Source organism: Thunnus albacares, chromosome 12, assembly GCF_914725855.1.
Source record: "Thunnus albacares chromosome 12, fThuAlb1.1, whole genome shotgun sequence".
Classification (NCBI taxonomy): Eukaryota; Metazoa; Chordata; class Actinopteri; order Scombriformes; family Scombridae; genus Thunnus; species Thunnus albacares.
In genome coordinates, this window is record NC_058117.1 from 29,169,967 (window position 1) to 29,190,487 (window position 20,521).

Sequence of the window (20,521 nt, forward strand, 5' to 3'; positions counted from 1 at the left end):
TTTTTTTTTTTTTTTTTGCTTTTGACCTCTTAACATTAAGCAGTGTCTACTTTTGATCCCTCCTCTCAGGCTGCATGCACACTACATGGTCAAAAGTATTATTAGTCTAGTAGAGCTGAGCGTAGCTAGCTACAACCTTTCTCTGTTCAAACTGTTGCAATCTGCTCGCAATAAACTAAATGTCAGAAAATAGTATACCGTTTCTTCTTTGCTGGTTTTCTATGGCCAACTTGCTCATCTGTCCTCTGCACATGCCCAGTGGGAGGAGAATTATCCTTTTTTTTTAAATGGGAATGGAGGTATTTGCAGAAACAAGCTGTGGATTTATGTTGTTTTTTGCTTGAAAACAGCATTTTAGAGTTTAGCCGACTTCATGTAGACGTAGTCTCAGTTAGAAGAACACTATTGTCTTAAATACATTGTAGGTAGTAAACCAGTGATAACAAACTCAGACCAAGAATACACATGAATACAGTATAAAACAGGAGGTGTCCACATACTTTTGGCCATGTACTTTTGGCCATACATCTTTTTTTTTCTTCCTACATAGTTTTTTTTTTGAATAATGAAGGTAAAACTGAACAAAAGTGTTAAAAAATGTATTTTATTTTCTCTTATTTCATATCCTTCAGGGCTGTAGTCTTCTGGTCGATTGGAAGTTTAACAAGAAGATAGTGCTGTGTTTGTTTATGAGGGCAGATAACTCTGGTTCACACTCACACAACATTGTAGGTGGAAGTAATGCACCTTATGACCAATAAATCAACCAATCGATTGGTTGAAGACTAGGTACGATTTCAGTCAACCGACATTTTCTGTGGTTGACTACAGCCTTAGTATTCTTGCAGGGGTCGGCCCCCAGGTCAGGAATCACTGAGTTCACTCAGTGCAGTTCTCTGCAGACTGGTGTTTTCTTGTGCAAGAAGAGTTTTATTCTTACTTGGCAAGATGAACTGAACTAAATGATGAAACACTGCAGAGTTCAAATAAACTGCAGCAAACATGCTAGTTGTAAACGCAGCCTTGGATATGTGGTTATAGTAAATGGAACAACACCACCTGCTCTGATATCTTTGCTGCAGTTTGAGCGTTTGAAAATGTACAGATTAGCGTGATAGATTTACTGCTAGTAGGAACTAAAGAGGGAAGTGAGTGTTACATGCGTGGGCAGCGGCAGCACTTGATACAAGCTGTTTTTATCTTGTTTGTGAACTCCTCGAACTTAACGTCTCAGGGAATCTTTCTCTCCCTTTACGTGTCACATTTATGGAAAGATATTAAAGATGATTCCGGTGAAGGTGCTTTATGTTGTCCTTGCACCGGGCTTCTAGCTGGTAAAGCGGATCATAAACATCACAGAAAAGTCCCCAGAAAGCAGTCGGGAGTTATTCCCTCCGTCTCTTGGCTCTGTGGCAGGAGGGGTAGAGCGTCAGAGGGACTTTTATAACAGTCAGCTTGTGTCTTCAGTTCAGATTTCATATTTTAAATACTGTAAAATTACCAAAAAACACAAAACTTTGACTGTGTAACACATAAATATTCATGGCAGTTGGAGTATCATTTTATCATTTCATCAATAAATTATTGGTGATTCATTTTAACTGCAATTATCAACACACCAGACCATCGCTAAGAAGACCTCTACAGGGCACTTGATAATGTTAGCAGTCATTTTGTTGCTTTAGTGCATAAAACCAGGGAGTCTTAGTTACAAGTAATCACCCTTTAACTACATAGTTTCATGATTATTTCACTGAGCATGTTCAGGAATGCGGTTTTGTTTACAGAGCTTCGCTGGCTTGTTGTGCGACATATCAAGACCTCTTGACTTTGTATTTAGTTCTTTACAATTTACAATGTAGCACAAAGTCAAGAGGTTGTGATATGTAACACAAGAAGCTAGTGAAGCTGTAAACAGAACCACGTTCCTGCAAAATAACTTTGACAAGAAATAACAGACGAGACATTGTTCATATTGGATTAGCAATCTTTGGCAAGTTTCTAGTCTCTGCAAATTGATTTATTTTCTGCACTGGAATGGAAACCGATGGCAACTCGAAACCCATTTTAAAACTGATATTGTGCTTTGGACAATGATTGGCACTCATGCAAAGCATGCGCACAATTTGTAATTAATGAGCTGAAACATGCAAAACAACTGATATTCTCTGTTTCCCAGCAGAATTTCTTGTTCTATTCCCAGTACTTTCTCAAAAATGTCACTTGGCTCTGATCCATTCTGAGAAACCCGCTCTGCTCACCAGTGCAGCCCTGCAGAGATATTGATTGATGTTGGACCATGTCTGGCTCCGGGTGGAAGCTGTTGGGCCTCAGGGATCCGTCCAGACAGATGGAAAAGAGGATGGTGTGGGATACTGGGATGGCAGAGCTGCTAGTGGTGGGCTTAAAGCTGCAGTGCTATTGATTGACACAGGAGATAGAGCCCTCCGAAGGCGAGCTGAAAGCAAGACAAAGAGAAGAGAAATATTCTGCTCTAAAACAATCCTCTGGTGGTTTTAGTAGCCAAATGGAGCCTCTATCCTTTCGTGATATGTGCAGATTATATCTACCTCTGTAATACTTGTAGCACTCTCACTGGACCTTGACAGTGGTTCTGGAAACAGCAGATAAGCAGTAATTAGACTTATCCCCACTCCAGTATCTTACCCTATCATAGAAAAAAATGATCTACCTCTCTGTATTTTTTCTCGTCTGTTTGCTCATTCCAGTTGGCAAGTTACTCCTCACCTTTGGTTGTTTGTGGTGTTGGTAATAAAGTCATGACGTCACTTCCTGTTTAACCTCTGTTCCACTAGTTTCTGTAACGACTGATCCACATCGCCTACCCGAACAGCTCATGTGTGCTGCGGAACCTCTTGGTTTTCATTTCGGCGCCCATGTTAGCAGACACGCAGCCTGAGTGAGCAGCGTGGCTCAGGTGCGGCTGGAGCTGCACTGCAGCGGTGCGTCATATAGAGTTTCAGGATTGAGACTATTTTATTCTGTGTGAGGCTCGCAGTTCTCAGAAAAAAACAGACCAGTGAAAATGATCTGTTGATAGTCATATCAGCATCATTTATCAGCATCATTATCATACCAGCAACATAACATTACTGACACTGCTCACTATAGTTTCAATGTCTATATCTGTAGAATATGTCACAGACATGACAAACATTTTTTTATATAATTGAGCACAAACTTCTTAACCTTTTTCTGTCTAAATATAAATGAAATTTATAATGAAATGAAATGAAACATTCTATCACTGATGGCCAAGATAGGGCTGCCAGTAGCAGCGCTGCAACAGTAACGCAGCCTGTGTGGTCACCACATACATGCGAGTTGAAGCAGTTCAGTGAGGTAACCATCATGCACAGGTAAAGGTAGGCAGTGTGTCCTGGCCGTAGCTCAATGCAATCTCTCATTCAGTATTTCTTTGATTTGCCTTAATAAAAATATCCAATGTGTTCCTGGAGTTTACTTTCCATATTCTAAGACAACACTTCCTTTCAGAGGTTGAAACCACTCTGAGCACAGAAAAAACCACAAGCACTGTAGCTCACTATTTACTACATTGTAACTCGGTTTGGTTCATATCCATAAAACTCCCCAATGCTTTCTTCTAAAGTCATTTTTTCACCTCACTAGTTGTAATCTCTCCTGTCTAGAAACTTCCACAGTGTTCGCTCCTCTCTGTCCTGCTGTTTCAGTCACTTCTCAAGCAAAAAAGTCAAACTTTCTTTGGTTTCACCTCCTTAAATGGGAGAATTTGTGGCTTTTCTTTGGTTAGTGACACAGATACTGTTGTTAGACAGTTGAAAAACAAGGAATTTTAAAATGGACACAATTTTTGATATTTTTGACATTTTATTGACCAAACTATTAATCGAGAAAATAATCAGCAGATTAATTGATAATGAAAATAATTGTTAGGTGCAGCCCTTGTTCACAAGTGTAGTTTCTAAGGTACCTACTGTTGCATATGCTGTAAGCTGCTCTGAAAAACAATGTTAGAAAAATGAAAGATGTAAATGTGATCGCCCCTTCTGGGTACATCAGCTGAACACAAACAAATCTCTGCAAATCTCAAACCAATCAGGAGGAATCCTGACATTACCTCTAACCTACAGAGCCCAGAGCTGTACACACACTGTGTCTTTTCAGACTTTCACAATCTCATGCTTCCTGATCTGGCTTCCTTTTTATTGTTGTTGTGCCTGTTTATTGGACCTGTGAGGGTTCGTCTCAGGAATCCAGATGGTACGATGTCTGGAGAAGAAGGAGGAATCCAAAGTAGATGGGTTGAGTTTTAATAGTCTTTCTCTCAAACCACCTCTGCTTGTCTCTAACAAATATCTACTTATTGATAAACCCATTCTTAGAGTCATATGACTGCAATTCCTTTATACGTGTGACACTGCCTGTTAAACCTTCCTACAACAGTTCCTCATCTCTTTACTGACACCGAACACCAGTTCAGGATTTCAGGTATTCTTTTGTTCTCTCTGTGTACTTAAACAAGACAAAAACAGGAAGGTATTCAAATAATGCAAAGAATAAAGTTGCTGTATATTCTCGATAACATGCAAACACAGCTGAGTACACAGTCTTTACTCCTCCTCATCACACCGTCCATACTACATAATACAAACAGTGGTTATGGCTTGCCTCTGTTTGCTTATTTAAATACGTTTTTTTTAATATCTTCTATGTTTGAATTAGCGGGCTCATTTTTAAAACCTGCACAATGCATGTTGTTGCATATTCAAATCAATTTGAATATGTTTTATGTGTATGGGAAAGCACTGTTTGCAAAATGGCCACATTACAGGTACATCAGGTTGTTCCCACAGGTTGCCAGTTCAAAGGTTGAACAAGTAATCCCAGCAAAAGGACTGTCGCTTCACCTGTTTTTACCAGCCTTCATCGTGATATTAGTCAAAACTGTCCAAAAAAAAACACCCAGCTTGCCAGGCGGGAGGGCCTTCTCATTTAAATTCAACAGCGCCTACGAGGAAAGATGCAGAGACGAGATCATGATTCCTTTGAAAGTACACAAACCGAGCGCTTGACAGCACTCAAAGTCTCCTGTCTTAACAGCGTGTATCTGAGGCTTGGCGGCGGTGGCAGTGTGTGTTGGGAGGAAGGATTATTGGCAGGAGCCTGTGATGGAGTGGAAGATAGAACTGGCTGTCACAACAGTTTGGGAAAAGTCCCTTTGAAATGACAGAGAGGACTAATGCATCCACCCTGCGCTGTCTCCAACTCCTCCCAGGGTCCATTTTGGTTTGTGGTTTATGATGTGCACTTTATTGCAGCTTATCTTACATGTACAGCATGCACTCCTGCTCAAAATGGCTGCCGTGAGGACTGATCAGTGAGGCTCTGTAAGGCCTTCAGTAAAAGACTATCATGCAACATCTTTCCAGATGACAGCATGAACACATCAAGGTGTAAACAAAAGGAAATGAAAGTCCAATACGGAGATTGTATCATCAAGATCTGCTGAAAATGAAAAACAAGTCAGATAATTAGAGAGCACATTTTGTCAGGACAAACTGAGGAGAAAATGGGCTTCACATGAAACTAAATGTTTTACGGAGACGAATGAATTCAGTCGTTGATAATCCAGCGACACACTGCAGCCGCTAATTTGCATCCTCGTGCCCTTGTCGCTCGTCTCACACACGGTGACACAAAACTAAAACACTGCATTTAGTCTGGAAGCTGTTTTTCCATTTCCACGCCTGATTTATTATGGTGTGAATGAAATTGACCCAACAAGCTTCCTGACAATGTCACTGAATCAGACACTGTGTCACTGTGCATTTAAACCAGGCTGACTATCCATGTTTATTATGCTGCATTCACATTACATAGGACAGAATGTAGCGATGGGAAATATTCCCACGTTTGGGACTTCATGTCATTTAACTGAAGACAGTTATGATTGCAAGCTTGGTCATATCAAGGTTAAACATAACATTGTCAATTAGTCAATATAACACTATCTCCGTTGGATATGGCTTTAATTACCTCAAATTATGGACTTTGGGTGACATGAAGCATCCATATTTGCTTTTTTCAGGCACTTCCATGTTATATTGGTTGGATATATTGGAGTTTTCCCAGTTATAGTTTAGCAAAGTTTATCTTGACTACTACAGCCACTGCTAATGCCAACTTCAATGAGAATTAACTTGCTTTTAAACAAAAAAGAAAGCCCAAATTATACTTTCTACATCTGCGTCATGACGTTCAGGGCCACATGAATTGTCATCTGCTCATCTTTGTGCAGACATCTACAAAATGTGTTCAAAGTTTATCATTTTAATTAAATTGGAGTATACGCACCTATACTGCATTTTTGAGTATATTAACCTCTTACCAGGCACCCCCATTTTTATGCACAAACCCAGAAATAATGTACCCAAAATAAGAAGCTTTCTGTTCTTTAACCCCCTTTGATTACAATCATAACCCTGGTCTCGTTTAAAAGGTAAATCTTTAAATTTTACGATCAAAAAGTCAGAATGAGTATAAATATCAAGGCTAAAGTGTCCCACGGAGGACTGAAGCTGCCAGTATGCTTTTTCAGAGGTGCTTGTCGGATGGTTGAATAACTTATATGAGATAGAAACTCTCCCCCCCCACACACACCTTTCTGTTTCTTAACTTTCCAAATCGACGATGTGACATTCACACCCACTTCTCGCCATAATTGGCCCGCTGAGCGGAGGTGTACTATTTCTGTCATTTTCATGTGAACAACTGAGTGCAGTCCTTCAGGGAAAGACTGTCTGAGAATGTATGCTGTCAACCCATATTTAAATGATAAATATCATTATATAAATATCAGGCGGCAACTACCATGACTTGAGCTGAAATATTGTTGCAATATTTCTAGAGAAAGTCGAGTTTAATGTTGCTTGATATACGATACCTGCCCTGTTAGCACAATTTAGCTAAGGTAGCTAACGTCAGCCCAAGTGTGCAGCGCTCTGTATTCCCAGTAAACTAGCGTTAGCTTGGGTCGTAGTAGTAGGAAGGTCCTGGCTCCAAATGGAAAAAATGGCGCCAACCACAAACTGCAACTCTGGGCTTCAAACCATCTTTATGACATTCAACTTTTCAGTCCATCTTTGGGTGTAGACTTTTGAAACAATGGTATACAGTCATTAGCGAAGCTGACCCCTTATGGCTAGTTGACAAACTGCAAATATAAAAACAATCATTAGGGAGCGCAGACAGCTGTTAATCACAGTACACTCGGTTCTGTGTGGGCTTAGTTAAAACAACCAGCTGTTATAAAACATTGAGGACCTCCAATATGGCTGCCAGAGGATGCATTAAATCATCTGAAAGAACTTAAACATTAACAAAGACAACACAGAACAGCTGATCCATGACACACTGTTTCTGTTAGTCTGACACAACACTGGTCATTGTGGTTGTCGACTGTTTTTCTGTAAATCAGGGAGTGAGCAGACAATGAGCCTTGATAGGAAGTGAGATCTAGTCTGTACTGTACGTCTGACTAAGACAGTCGATCAGACCATGACGTCAAGCGAACACTGAGTGGTCATGATTCACGGAAAAGTATTTAAAAATATTTTCTTAAAAAAAACGCCTGCAAATCATTACTCAACGGTACAGACATTTATAGACATCTGACTCAAACCGTGTCTTTCGGTAAGTTGTGGGGTTATGTGGAAATATAGCTTTCAAGTGATTTAGGAGCAAAAAAATAATTAATCATACAAAAACACGAGAATTGTCGTATTTCAAAACAGATGATTGCAAATTTAAATCCAGATCGCAGTGCTGCCAGAACTGCAGTGTACTGTAAATTGTATGCTTGTTGTGACTACAGCATTATTAATCTTTTTATGGTTATGTTTAAACACTGGAAGCACTTGTTTAAGGTTAGGGAAAGATCATGGTCTTTGTTTAATACAGAAAAAGTCCACAGTGACTTTAAGCACATCATGTGTATGAACATTTAAGCGAAACCACAATTTTTCATTAACCAAAGTACTTTTGTTGCCTAAACCTGGGTTAGGGGTTAGGGTTAGGGTTAGGGGCTAGGGTTAGGGTTAGGGTTAGGGGTAAGGGTTAGGGTTTTGGTTAGGGGTTAGGGTTTTGGTTAGGGGTTAGGGGTTAGGGTTTAGGGTTAGGGGTTAGGGTTAGGGGTTAGGGTTAGGGTTAGGGTTAGGGGTTAGGGGTTAGGGTTAGGGGTTAGGGTTAGGGTTAGGGGTTAGGGTTAGGAGTACTACATCTTGTACACCCATCATCCACCCCGACCTCCTCCCTCCGACATCAGTGCAATATACTGTATGAATGTTTGCGCCTCATTAATTCAGAAAAATGTTGCCTGTGAACATTATTCATGCAGTAATTATGTTTGCCAATGCAACATAATTGGGAAAACAATTTAGTATAAATGTAATTTCAGGGAGACAGAGTTGACAAGACACATTATGCATCCTAGTGTGTAAGTAAATACAAATAGTAAGGTATTGTATTTTTGAGGAAAACCAAATGAAGCTTAAACCAAACAAAAGAAATGAAACTGTAACAAAACTTATAATTGTGAGTAGCGACTGCTGCTTCCATTAAACTTTGTATCATTTCACTTCTATGGAGAAAAAATTAAAATATGACTTGATATTTGTTGGGTTGGTGGTTTTCAGAATTAATGACTGTACATCATACAAATACTATAACTATCGTCCAATTCTATAGGAAACAAACTTATATTTTATAATTAGATGCATTTTCATTGCTTTTTCAAGTGTTTTCCTTCAGCTGAAAAGGCACTTAAATTAATATTTTATGGAAATGAACACAAAAACATAGTCATTGATATGCTGCAGCCACACTAACCACTAATTTACATCTCCATGTACCAACTGCTATTCATTATTGTTTGGCATTTTCTATTTTCTATCTGACACATTATAATTGGGTTGGAAATAATGGCTTTTTGTGTGCTTTGAAAATGACTAATTACTAAATTTAGAGCATAGACTGTGACAAATAATATGCACACTGCAAAAATATGCCCTCCATACAAAATGGGCAATCTTCTACAACTCCCAACCTAGGGGTCAGGACCCCTTCAAGGGGTCACAAGATAATATGAGGGGCCATAAGATGACTGAAGGATAATAAAGCAGAATAAACATATTTCTTCTACACAAAATGATTTCTTCTAATCTTTGCTTTTCTTGCACTAAACCTCCAGGGGCTCCAGGTTTACTCCACATCAATCCAGTCTACAAAATTTGATTAACTGAAAATTTGTTTGAAATTTGCTGCACTGAAGTACAAAATCAACTCTGACAGTTTCTCCATTTGTTTTCTCCAACAGGGACTTTTTGTGTCAGTTTATATTGAGTTCATTTGTTGTAAAGTTGTATTTTATTAAAACTGCACTCAGAAAACTGAGGACAAGGTCGTATTATTCCATCATAACACTGTAAAGCTGCAACCAACTATTATTTTCATTATTACTAGGTTTGAAAACTACTTTCTATGATTGATTGTTCAGTATATAAAATGTTAGAAACTAGTGAAACCCCAAGATATTGAGTTTACTATCATGGAAAACTGGGAATATTAGAAACTATTTACATTTGAGAAACTGCTAGCAGTACATTTTGGGATTTGTTGCACTAAAATAAATGACTTACATGACTAATAAAAATCAAAATTGTTGCAGTTAAATGATTTTCTAAGGGGCCCAACAATAAACTTTTGCCCCAGGGCCCCTATAGCAGGTAAATCCTGCCAAGAAAAGGAGTTGAAGTAGACGTTGCTTCAGTTTAAGCCTGAAATAATGACTTTTGTTTTTTGAAAACTGATGTATAACGCTTACAGCTCTCTGAATCTGCAGCCTGCAGCATCTGTTAATACCCCCGTCTTCAGCACTTCAGCTTGTGTTTGGTTCCCCTTTGAAACCAAGAGACAATATTAATAAATTGGTATTATAAATAAATTGCTTTGGCAGATTCACTGGTATGAAAACACCGGGGTGTTTTGGCTACACTTTGCAGCTCCCCTAATTGAGAGGATTCAGAGCGCCTTTGACAGATTGAGTGGACTGCAGTGCATCGCATGATTTAGTAGACGGAGGGGCAGGTTGCCAGACTGAAAACATTCGGAGGGTTGGCAGCAACCAGAGCTGCACTCAAAGGAAAAGGCAGCGGGGCAGCTCAGTGCTTCAATTATCGCTGTCTACATATTTGGTTCAATAGTCAGTGATATGTTATTGGGTTACAGCGTAGGTGTCGAACTGCTGATTTCTGAGGGCCGATGTGGTTCATGGTAAGGTCAGTAGGCAGTTGTATATTAACATGTTTTATTTGTCATTAATGCAGCTTTTTTGATTTTTAAAGCTGCATTAATCAATGTTTTTAATTTTATCAATGGACGTATCCGGAGCACAATATCTGTTTTTAAATTGGTGTTGGGCGGCCATTGGTTTCCATTCATTCCAGTACAGAAAAAAAAAAAATCAATTTGCAGAGACTAGAAACTACTAGATTGGTAATCCAGCATGAATAAAAGCTGATCTACATTATTTCTTGTCAAAGTTACTCTGTCATTGTGTAGGAAAGCAGTTCTGTTGTTTTCAAGGACAGTCTGAGATGTGGTAAATTTAGCCGTAGGCATAGTAATAATAAATATATAATACAACTCTGCAGTTCCCCTCAGCTCTATGAATATTTTTAATGTCTTTTAGCTCCTAGTTTTACATTTACTTTACAGCAGACAGACAAAGTTAGAGACTAGCTGGTGAAGAAAGCAGCTAAAAGAGTCAGATATTTTTCTCTGGAGTTGACGGAGACCAAACCAGAGCTTACCTGTGTGTTTTAAAATGGAAGTTGACCTGATCAAGAGTGTTTAGCCACTGATTCTTATAAATGAAATCTAACATGTTTATAACATGCAAATCTTAGCTGTAAACATGAGTAATAATCCTTGCCTGGAGAGCACCTCATCTGGATGCTGCACTCTGATTTAAAAGTTCTGATTATTCTGTCATTTGTAGCCGCCATGAAATTCCTCTATTTTGCATAGTTATGTGGTTTCACCAGAAATATGAGTCACAGTGTGTAAAGGAAGCTGTTATCTGCACACACACAACCATTTCCTCTCATGTCAGTTTACCTCCGAACGCAGCGAAACTGAAGAATCTCATCAGACTCTTTGTCACTCTGACAGGCCGAGCGACCAACCAGAACAAACATCGTCTCTCCGTGAGGCTGTCTGTGTTCAGCCAAAGGTGTCACATCTATTTGTCTGCATGGGTCTCTGGGTGTGTGTGTGTGTGTGTGTGTGTGTGTGTGTGTGTGTGTGTGTGAAAGACTCTGACCAGTTATCTCCCCCAGGTTGTCTTTGGCTGACTGGCCTCAGTTTCTACCAGCAAAAGCTTTTCGCTGGGTGCTCTTAGCATAGTGGGAATTACTCCCATTGATTTATTCCCCTTGCTTAACTGGGGAATGAAAACAACTCCACCGGGCTTTGCTTACCTTAAGATTTGATTTTTTTGTGGTGATTTATTCAGTGATTCTCAATAGTCTGCTGGATTTGTAATTTGTAAAGTTACATTTTCCAGTGCATATTTGCTTGAAACCTGATATAAAACTAATCTCATGTGAATACTTTGAGGAATACTTTGGAGCCTGAATCTGATCCTAAATACAGAAACATTAAGTTAATGGAGGCTGGAGGCTTTGGTGCATTTTGGGCACAAGCATCCGGTTCTGCTTTGTTAAATCAGGAAGTGAAAACTTTTGACCTTATTTGATGATATCAGCGAAAAATACCTCTGAGCTTTGTCCACACTGGAATTAGACTCCATAACTTTCGGCGTGATAGTGCCTTGCTCAACGCAGCTATACACACATTCATGAACCCACAACCTTTGATGGCCTGCTAGACGAGTCAGAGATGAATGTGTTCCTTTAGTTAAGACAACATTACTGATCCCAACAGTCAACAAAGCATAACATAAAGTGTTTGATAAGAATAACTCATGCAGGAAGAGATTTACGACTGATATGAATCCACTTTTTTTTTCTTTCCCTGCATTCTTTGACTATTTTAACGAAACAGTTGATATCATATTACATTTAAAAAAAAAAAAAGCGGTTGGTGGTGGCTGTGGTTCATTGTGCAATTAATGTTTTCTAATGAGTCCTGTCACAACAGCTGCGGTTACATGCAGACTGTTTTTTTTATTGTGATTGAAACCATTTCAGTTTACATAGGATGTGATCTAATACGTCCTGGTGTTTACATGCATTTAATCGGAACAGCTGTGTGACATGCGCAAAAGTGATGAATGCATCAGGGCGATATGTCACAATGTTCCCACCAGCTACTGTCAGCCCAACAATGAGAGGGTGGGGGGGAGACTCAGCAGCCAGACAACGGCTGAGACTGTCACTACAACGAGAATAGCTGGTCAGTCCACCACAAGTGAGCTAGTCGGGTCAGGCTAACCCATTGTCGCTAACCTCGGGGCTAACCACGGGCAGGCAGCAAGCAGGACACGGGTCTTGAGGAGCTTGAGTAGCATTTATTCACTGACAAATAGCCTGAACTGTACACACGCTGCACTGCTACGTTCACAGCCGCTAACTTCATACTCTCTTGTATCAGTCACCCATTTGTGGGACTTGCTATCATTTCCCTGTCTCCCCATTTCGAATTCTGATAGTTGCATGTCTGGGTTTGATTGGAGGGTTTATGCAGATCATCTATGTGCAGAGTGTGGGGACTGGCTCCCAGGTGGTGATTGAGAGCAGCTGGGTGCGTTCTCCCCTCGGCCAATCAGGCTGTAATTACGCCCTTTTTCTGGGGTTTAAGAGAGGAGAGAAACTGCACACCGTGGTCTTTTGTGTCTTCTTTCTGGTCTTTTTCTTTCTGATGTGAGGGTACCTTTTTTACATTACATTACATTACATTACATTACATTTAGCAGACACTTTTATCCAAAGTGACGTACATATGAGACTGATACAACACAGGCAGGGATCTAGTCAGGAGACAACAACACCAGTAAGTGCCATAAAGCTTCAGTTTGGGCCCGATAGGACGTAAGTGCCAACAGGCAGCGCAACAAGGCAATAATTAGAGTGCATAGAAGTATGTTTTTTTTTTTGTTTTTTTGTTTTTTTTCTCCCTACAGTTCATCAAGTGCAGAGGTGTTCGTGAAAGAGCTTGGTTTTTAGTCTTTTCTTAAAGATTGAGAGGGACTCTGCAGATCGAACAGAGTTTGGTAATTTGTTCCACCACCAGGGAACTACAGAGGAGAAGAGTCTAGCTAGCGACTTAGGGCCCTGTTGTGGTACCAGGCACCTTTCGTTGGCAGAGCGTAGTGGGCGGGAGGGAGTGTAGACCTGAATGAGGGAGTTCAGGTGGGCAGGAGCCGTTTTAGTTGCTGTTGTGTAAGCAAGTATCAGGGTTTTGAATTTGATGCGAGCAGCAACTGGGAGCCAGTGGAGGGATATCAACAGCGCTGCCGCGTTCTGGATCATCTGCAGAGGTTTAAGTGTACATGCAGGGAGGCCTGCCAGTAAGGAGTTGCAGTAGTCGATGCGTGATATTACAAGAGCCTGTACCAAGAGTTGTGCTGCACGCTCAGACAGGTAGGGTCTGATCTTCCTGATGTTGTACAGGGCGCATCGACATGATCGAGCGACTGAGGCCACGTGAACCTTGGCCTCAGTCACTGTGAGGGAATACCATAACATAAACCAAGTGTCCTGCATTGGTTTCCTAGTGCCCATCGTGCAAGAAGTTGTGCTTGTCCCATGATAGCCTAAACACCTGCAGGCTTTTATTTTTTTTATACATATTAAAGAGGCATTATTTCATTAAGGGGACGTTTCCCATTGTGCAACACCTTGTGAGGTTTCTCCAAGTGAATATTATTTGGCTTTCTTTTTATTTCTTCATGTGGCTGGGAGCTGGTTTTCCGACTTCTTACAGAACATCTGTGTTCAAGGGGAATCAGTGCCGCCACACTCTGTCACACAGAAACAATCGGATTAAGCATTTACATGGCTATTAGGCGGCAATGTGAATAGGTTAACACCAACCGTCTCAACCTGATTGAAAAATTCCTTCCAATCAGGCCAGATCTCTTCCGATTGAGGTGGTTACATGAGGCATGTTTACTCTGATTGGGCTATTATTCCAATTATATAAATGGGTCCATTTAAAAGCCACTAATGATACTGAATTACCAAGTTCCCTTACTGAAGAAGCACTACTGTAGGTTAGAAAGTGTTTCATCCACAGCACGGTGTCATAAACTATCAGCATGCAACTAAGCATAATGTGTTTTGTAGGCTTGGTTCAGTGTTGCAGCTCCACTTGCCCTTTGAGGTAATTACTCAAAAGATCAACATTTAGCATTGACATTTTCAGGCGGGGTAGGACACGCTTGAGTCTCCCTCTCAGGTAAATTTAACGATTACCTCATCAGCTCCATGCGGTGACCCATAATGGAGACAGTACAGCCACATTTTAATGATTTCATACTCGAAAAGGTTGTTCTTCAATCTCCCGCTGTGTGTTCCAGGTTTCCTAAAGTGATTGTATTTCTTGGCAGTCAAAAAGGTTTGTTTCAGTTACTGATAAGCCTAAATGTGACTTTATCAAAAACTTAAGATAACTCTGTGCCGGTAAATGTGATAAAAAGGAAACAAACCTTTTTTGCAGGAAACATTACAAGCACAGGTGTAAAATATTAACGATGCTGGTAAAGACCTTTTTCACAGAAAACATTGTTAAATCTGCAACAGTTTAATGAATCGATTAGTGGATAAGACAGAAAATCACTATTTTTATAAATGAATAATTGTTTTAGTCCTTTTTTTAAGCAAAAATGCACCAAACTTTGCTGGTTGCAGGTCTCAAATGTGATGACTTGTTTGTCATCTTTGGATTTTTGACTGTTTTTCGGACAAAATAAGGCATTTCAACACATCACCTTGGACTAATTTTTCACTATTTTCTGACATTTTATAGATATAATAATTGAGTAAACAATCGTTTGTCCAATGCACTATACTAAGGTCATGGATTTGGAAAACTAAACGGGATTCAGCCATCGTTAACGTTATTAATCACACCTGTGCTTTTCCTGCTTTTGAAGCAAGAACCTCTGCACCGTACATGCTGGCTCGCTGTCACACTGTCATGGACGTTTTTGAATTGAACCGAGCCATTGTTAATCTTATTAGTAACATCCTGTATGACAAGTCAAATTTCCTGCTGTGCAAAGGGACCGACATTTCTAAAGCAGGAAGAGAGCAAAGAGATTTTGTCCTGTAATGCTTTGCACAAGCTCAAACATAAAGGTTTAAGAAATCTGAGAGATTGTGACATAAAATGATGTTGTAGTTGGACCGTGCAACCTCGGATAAGAGATTCACCTGCAAGCATTCCTCTCTTGACTGAAAACTTAAGAGCAACATGACTTAGAGCAAGAACAAAGTGTGCTTAATGTCTATTAAACTTATTACCAAACTTAGTTTTTTGTATTTTTAATATTTAACGAGGATGTTGATACATAAGTAAGTTGTAAGGCAGTTACGTTGCTTTTGGGTGGTTGCTAAGGTGTTTCTTCTTAAGGCAGAACTAGATGGTTGCTAGGGTGTTCTGGGAGGTTGCTAGGTTACTGCTGCTGTATGCTCATATAAGACAGAAAGGTTCATTACAAGCAAACTATCAATATATAGGCCTAATAATCATGATTATTTATGTTATGATTCATAGCTTTATAAAGTGACAAAATATATTCTTACAATAAAAGAAATCTTGTAATTAAGAGATCTTCTCATGGAGACACGTGACTTGAAATAATGATTCCTGTTAATGATGCTGTTTTCAGGAGGAAATGTTCCGCCTCATGTGGACATGTTCCACTTTCTATTCCCAGGGAGCCGTGATTTCCCAGAGGATGTGCGTCCTCTGAGGACTTGGCTGCTATTCTTGGATAAACGTTTTTTTGGAACATGCACATGAGCTTAATATTCATTAAGAGGTGAATAAATACTTAAGTGCTTTTTTTTATTTTATGAGCTGCTCTTGAGCTTTGAGCATTTTTTTAAATTAAAATACTTCCCCTCCTATTTCTTGTCTGTCCTTCCAGTTGAACCAACAACAATATCTGACATATCGTTACTGTTTCATGTGGACTGAAAGTATTCTCACCTTTTTCTGTTTTTACTCAGAGGGATTGAGTGATTTCTCTTTTTTCCCCATTTCTGTGGAGTTTACTAGTAAAACAAACAAAAGTTATGTTTACATTCAATGTTTCTCACAAAAAATGCATTGTGTGTATCCTTGAGGTCCCACAAAAATATTGAATTCATTTCCTTCCTGTCTTTCTAGATATTTAAAAACTTGCATTGTTTACATCCGTGTACCTTGTGCAGCTGTTTTCTTCACTGCCTTTTTGCTGGCACATTGCTGCATTTCTTGGTGTAATACAGCAATCTGTGAATCAGAGGCCTTATTCAGAAAACTCCTTAAATAGTCACTCTTAACTTTAGGACTCCAAAATCACTAAAACCTGCTTATAGTCAGTCAAATGCTGCGGGTAATGAGCCTCATCACTTTTTTTTTTTTTTTTTGGAACATTTAATGAACTTTTAAATGCATATTAATTTGATGCTGTGAGTTTAGAACAATCCAATCAGCTCACCAATAAATCAAAATAATCCACTAACTCAGAGATGACATTTTATACAACTTCTCATTACTTGGAAGGGTTAGGACATGGGAAAAATGCTGTTTGCAATGCTGATGAACCTGCGATACATCAGCTGCCTGTAAAAAAATATTCCTCAAACCAAAAATGCAATCTCCAGACCCCAGTTTGTTAAAATAAATGATTAAATATGTAGATTAACTGCTGACCCATTGCCATAAATGTATTAAATGGACAGGTTCACAATCTTAAAACAACAGTCGGTGAAAGAGGTTTTCCTCGCTGTAATCATTCCTCCTGTTCATACTGGCTGTTAAAAGATCCCCTTCAAATGTGCTTCCAATGGAAGTGATGGAGGCCAAAATCCACAGTGTGTCCACAGGCTTCAGGCTCATATCAGCTGGAAGTATAGAAGTGGAAGTATAGTAACAAAAAGAGGAACTTTGGCACTAAAAAGACTGTAACATTTAAAGATATCTACTTGATACTGACTCATTTGGACGCTGAAGCTTCATATTAGCTTCAGATAAACATTTAAATACATTTTTTTTGCACAGAAGGAGGACTGTGGATTTTGTCCTCCATCATTTCCATTGTAAGGTCATTATGAAGGGATCTTCTAATGGTCAGTATGAACAGGAGGAATGATTACAGCAAGAAGTTGGGCTCCTGACAGGCCTGAAAAATTGTGATCCTGTTCTTTAATAAAGCTGAGTTCATTGCCATCAATGGATTACCAGTAAAACTGTCGCTATATTCAGAATTACTCTATTAAAATTTTGTTTGGTCAACTGAAAAAAAATATATGGCAGTATCATCACACAGGTGGTAATCTGCTTGACAAGTCAATTTTAGTATTTTATCATGTATTAAAATCTATTCTATTGGTTGATCTGTCTAGTCGCGTCGCTCCTGTGATGAATATCATCTTTCACATTCACTGACGCAGACTGGTCACCTGTAAACCAATCACTGTGGAGATAGTGAGTACGTTCATTGATGAAACATGATGTCATCCTTCAGTTCCTTACTAACAGTTGCTCTCAGCTGGACACTTTTTTAGCACCATTTAGTAGAAATCTAGCAGTAAAATAAGATCAGTTGTGAATAAGTCCCCAGAGATATAGTGCAAAGCAACTGGCAGGACTGGTGTATGGTGTCAACCTCATACAACGACGTGCACGAGCATGAGACGGACAAAACTCGGACCCACTCATTAAAAAAAACTGCTCCTATGTACTTAACCTCGACGCTCAGAGGATGTGAAGGTTTCTTGACTTTCTGCCCTCTGAACTAAAGTTGTCATATCAAAAGTTCATCAGGTTCACGACAACCCCCGGACAGGAAAGAAATACAAGACTTATGGAAATCCGTTGGCTTGGTTACAAGATAAATGGTGGAAATCACATAATCCAAACAACGAGGCAAGAAAGCAAACCGAGACGACGGCTCAGCAGCAGCTTCTTCTTCTTCTACTTCTTCTTCAAATTAAACTGAATATGCGAGCGAGGAATGAAGCTGACAGCCAACGTCCACAAACATGACGGATAGTTACAGTTTTTCTTCATTACTTCCAATTTAATTTGACATTTAATACCGTCGGTCTTGACCTTTTTCTCTTCTGGTCATTAGGCATTGTTATTGTCATTAAAGCTGTCAGTCAGACTGCAGCCAAGAAACGTTCATTTGTTACTTATTGGTTGCTGGTTAAAATCCTCCGACCATGTGGGAAACAGTCCCCCGCCCCCCCAACAGTTGTGCGAATGGAGTATAATAAAGAACATGTAAATGTACCTGAGGTGTAGAAAGCCAGGAGACTCATGAGTGACTGTTACTATAATAGATGACGACATTATTTTATGGATTTTCATTTAAGATTTTAAGATGTTTACAGTTCACTTTAAAAAAAAGTTACTGAAAATGACATTTATTGTATTTTTACTTTAATTTCATTGTGTTTGAAGTTCACTTTACTCATTATCTGATATTTATTTGTCTTTTACTGAGCAGCCCACATATCAAAAGTAGAAGTGTAATACAGACATGATGATGATGATGGTGGTAGTAGTAGTAGTAATAATAATAATAATAATAATAATGATGATGATGATGATAATGATGATAATGATAATAATAATAATAATAATAATAATAATAATAGTAGTAGTAGTAGTAGTAGTAGTAGTAGTAGTAATAGTAATAATAATAGTAGCAGTAATTGTAATAATAATAATAATAATAATAATAATAATACATTTTATTTGGAGGCGCCTTTCAAGTCACCCAAGGTCACCTTACAAGAAATAAAAGCATAAAAGGAAAAAAAAGAAAAATATCAATTAATACAAAACATCAGCATAAAAACAGGTGAAGTTTATTGCAATTATTGGAGTTTAATGCGTTGAGGGGATCCTTAAACATGGTTTTCAAAATCTGATTATATAGAAATTATTGATCTAATAATCTTTTTTTTTTTTTTTTAAATATTTGCACTGATTATTCCATTTGAATCTCAGATAGAGAGATTCAACCCTGTCTCCTACAAATTAATACACTGCAACAGCAAATACATTTTGCTAAACATAATGAGAAAATGTTAATGAACTTATCTGCTGCTTATCAAGCTGCAAAAATGTTGATACTGAACGTTTGAGTGACGTCCACTCATGGGTGACTACGGCAATATTAAACTTTTTATGTTTTTATGGGGCTGCAACTGATTATTTTCATTAGTTGTGTTTAGTTTATTATCATACAGGACAAAAGAGAAGAGAAAATATTCACATTTTACAAGTTGGAATCAGAGAATATGGATATTTTCTTCTTTAAAAAATGACTCAAAATGATGAATCGATTGTTAAAATAGATTAGATTAGTCGTTGCAGCTCTACTGGCAGCACTTGGTTAGAGAAAAATCATGACCTTTGTTTCATGGAGGAGAAAAAAAAAGTCATTTTAAGTGCTTTTTTTGCATTTAATTCATCTGAAAAAACATTGCCTGTGAACATAATCCAGCAATCAGCAATGCAACGTAACAAATTAGTCCTCAACAGTGCAACATTTACAGTACATGTACCCAAACTAGCAAGAAAGCTCCCAAAAAGCCTCCGTCCGTCACGTCAGCAGCACCTCGCAGGCTGCAGCAGTCCCTTTTTAAAATCGCAATGTTTCCTCTTAAATAACTTCAAAGTCCTATAGAGGAGAATTATCATACGTTTTTATATATTCTTTTTCCTGCTTGTTCCAACAGTTCATTGAAGCAATATCACGCTCCGTATCGAGTGAAATTTCCAAACCCGTGAGGCTTCACCATCACATCAAAAGCTACAGGTCTTATACGGATTCCCCTGCAGTCGAGTGTGACCCGTGTCTTTATCTGTTAGAAAACTCCTGACAAGAATTTAAATCGACCTTCAGTGGATGTTTAACAAGACTCTGCAGCTGAACGTGCCTTTTTAGTTTTGTAATGATGGAAATAATGTGTGAGAAAGAATACGCTAAAAGAGAGTAAGAAAGCCTTTTTATATAAGAGTGAAGTACCTTTGCTTCCCTTGAAAAGGAAAACGTTTTTCACGTCTTTCACCCTGACTTGTTTTCTTCTTTCAAGGACTTTTTTTTTCTTTCATAGTCGTGTTAAGGACACAGGAGTGTTTTATTGCCAGAACGCTTTGACCTCTGCCTCTGGTTGCTGTAATGCTGCTGATAAACAAAACTATCCTCATTCTGCTGCTGCTGCTGCATTTCGAAGGGCACCAGCTAAAAGCCTTTAAATGTAGAAGGTGG

General features: G+C 38.9%; 1 protein-coding gene and 1 long non-coding RNA gene across 2 annotated transcripts in view; one reads left to right on the forward strand and one right to left on the reverse strand.

Annotated features, from left to right (window-relative positions):
* basp1 (brain abundant, membrane attached signal protein 1) overlaps nt 1-20,521 on the forward strand; it is a 64,028-nt gene that overhangs the window by 12,204 nt on the left and 31,303 nt on the right. The gene's annotated exons all lie outside the window — the stretch shown is intronic.
* LOC122994046 lies at nt 601-2,901 on the reverse strand. Its single transcript, XR_006406511.1, has 3 exons — nt 2,571-2,901; nt 2,262-2,458; nt 601-1,489 (listed from the first exon to the last, which is right to left on the reverse strand). It is a non-coding gene; the product is annotated as an uncharacterized LOC122994046 (long non-coding RNA).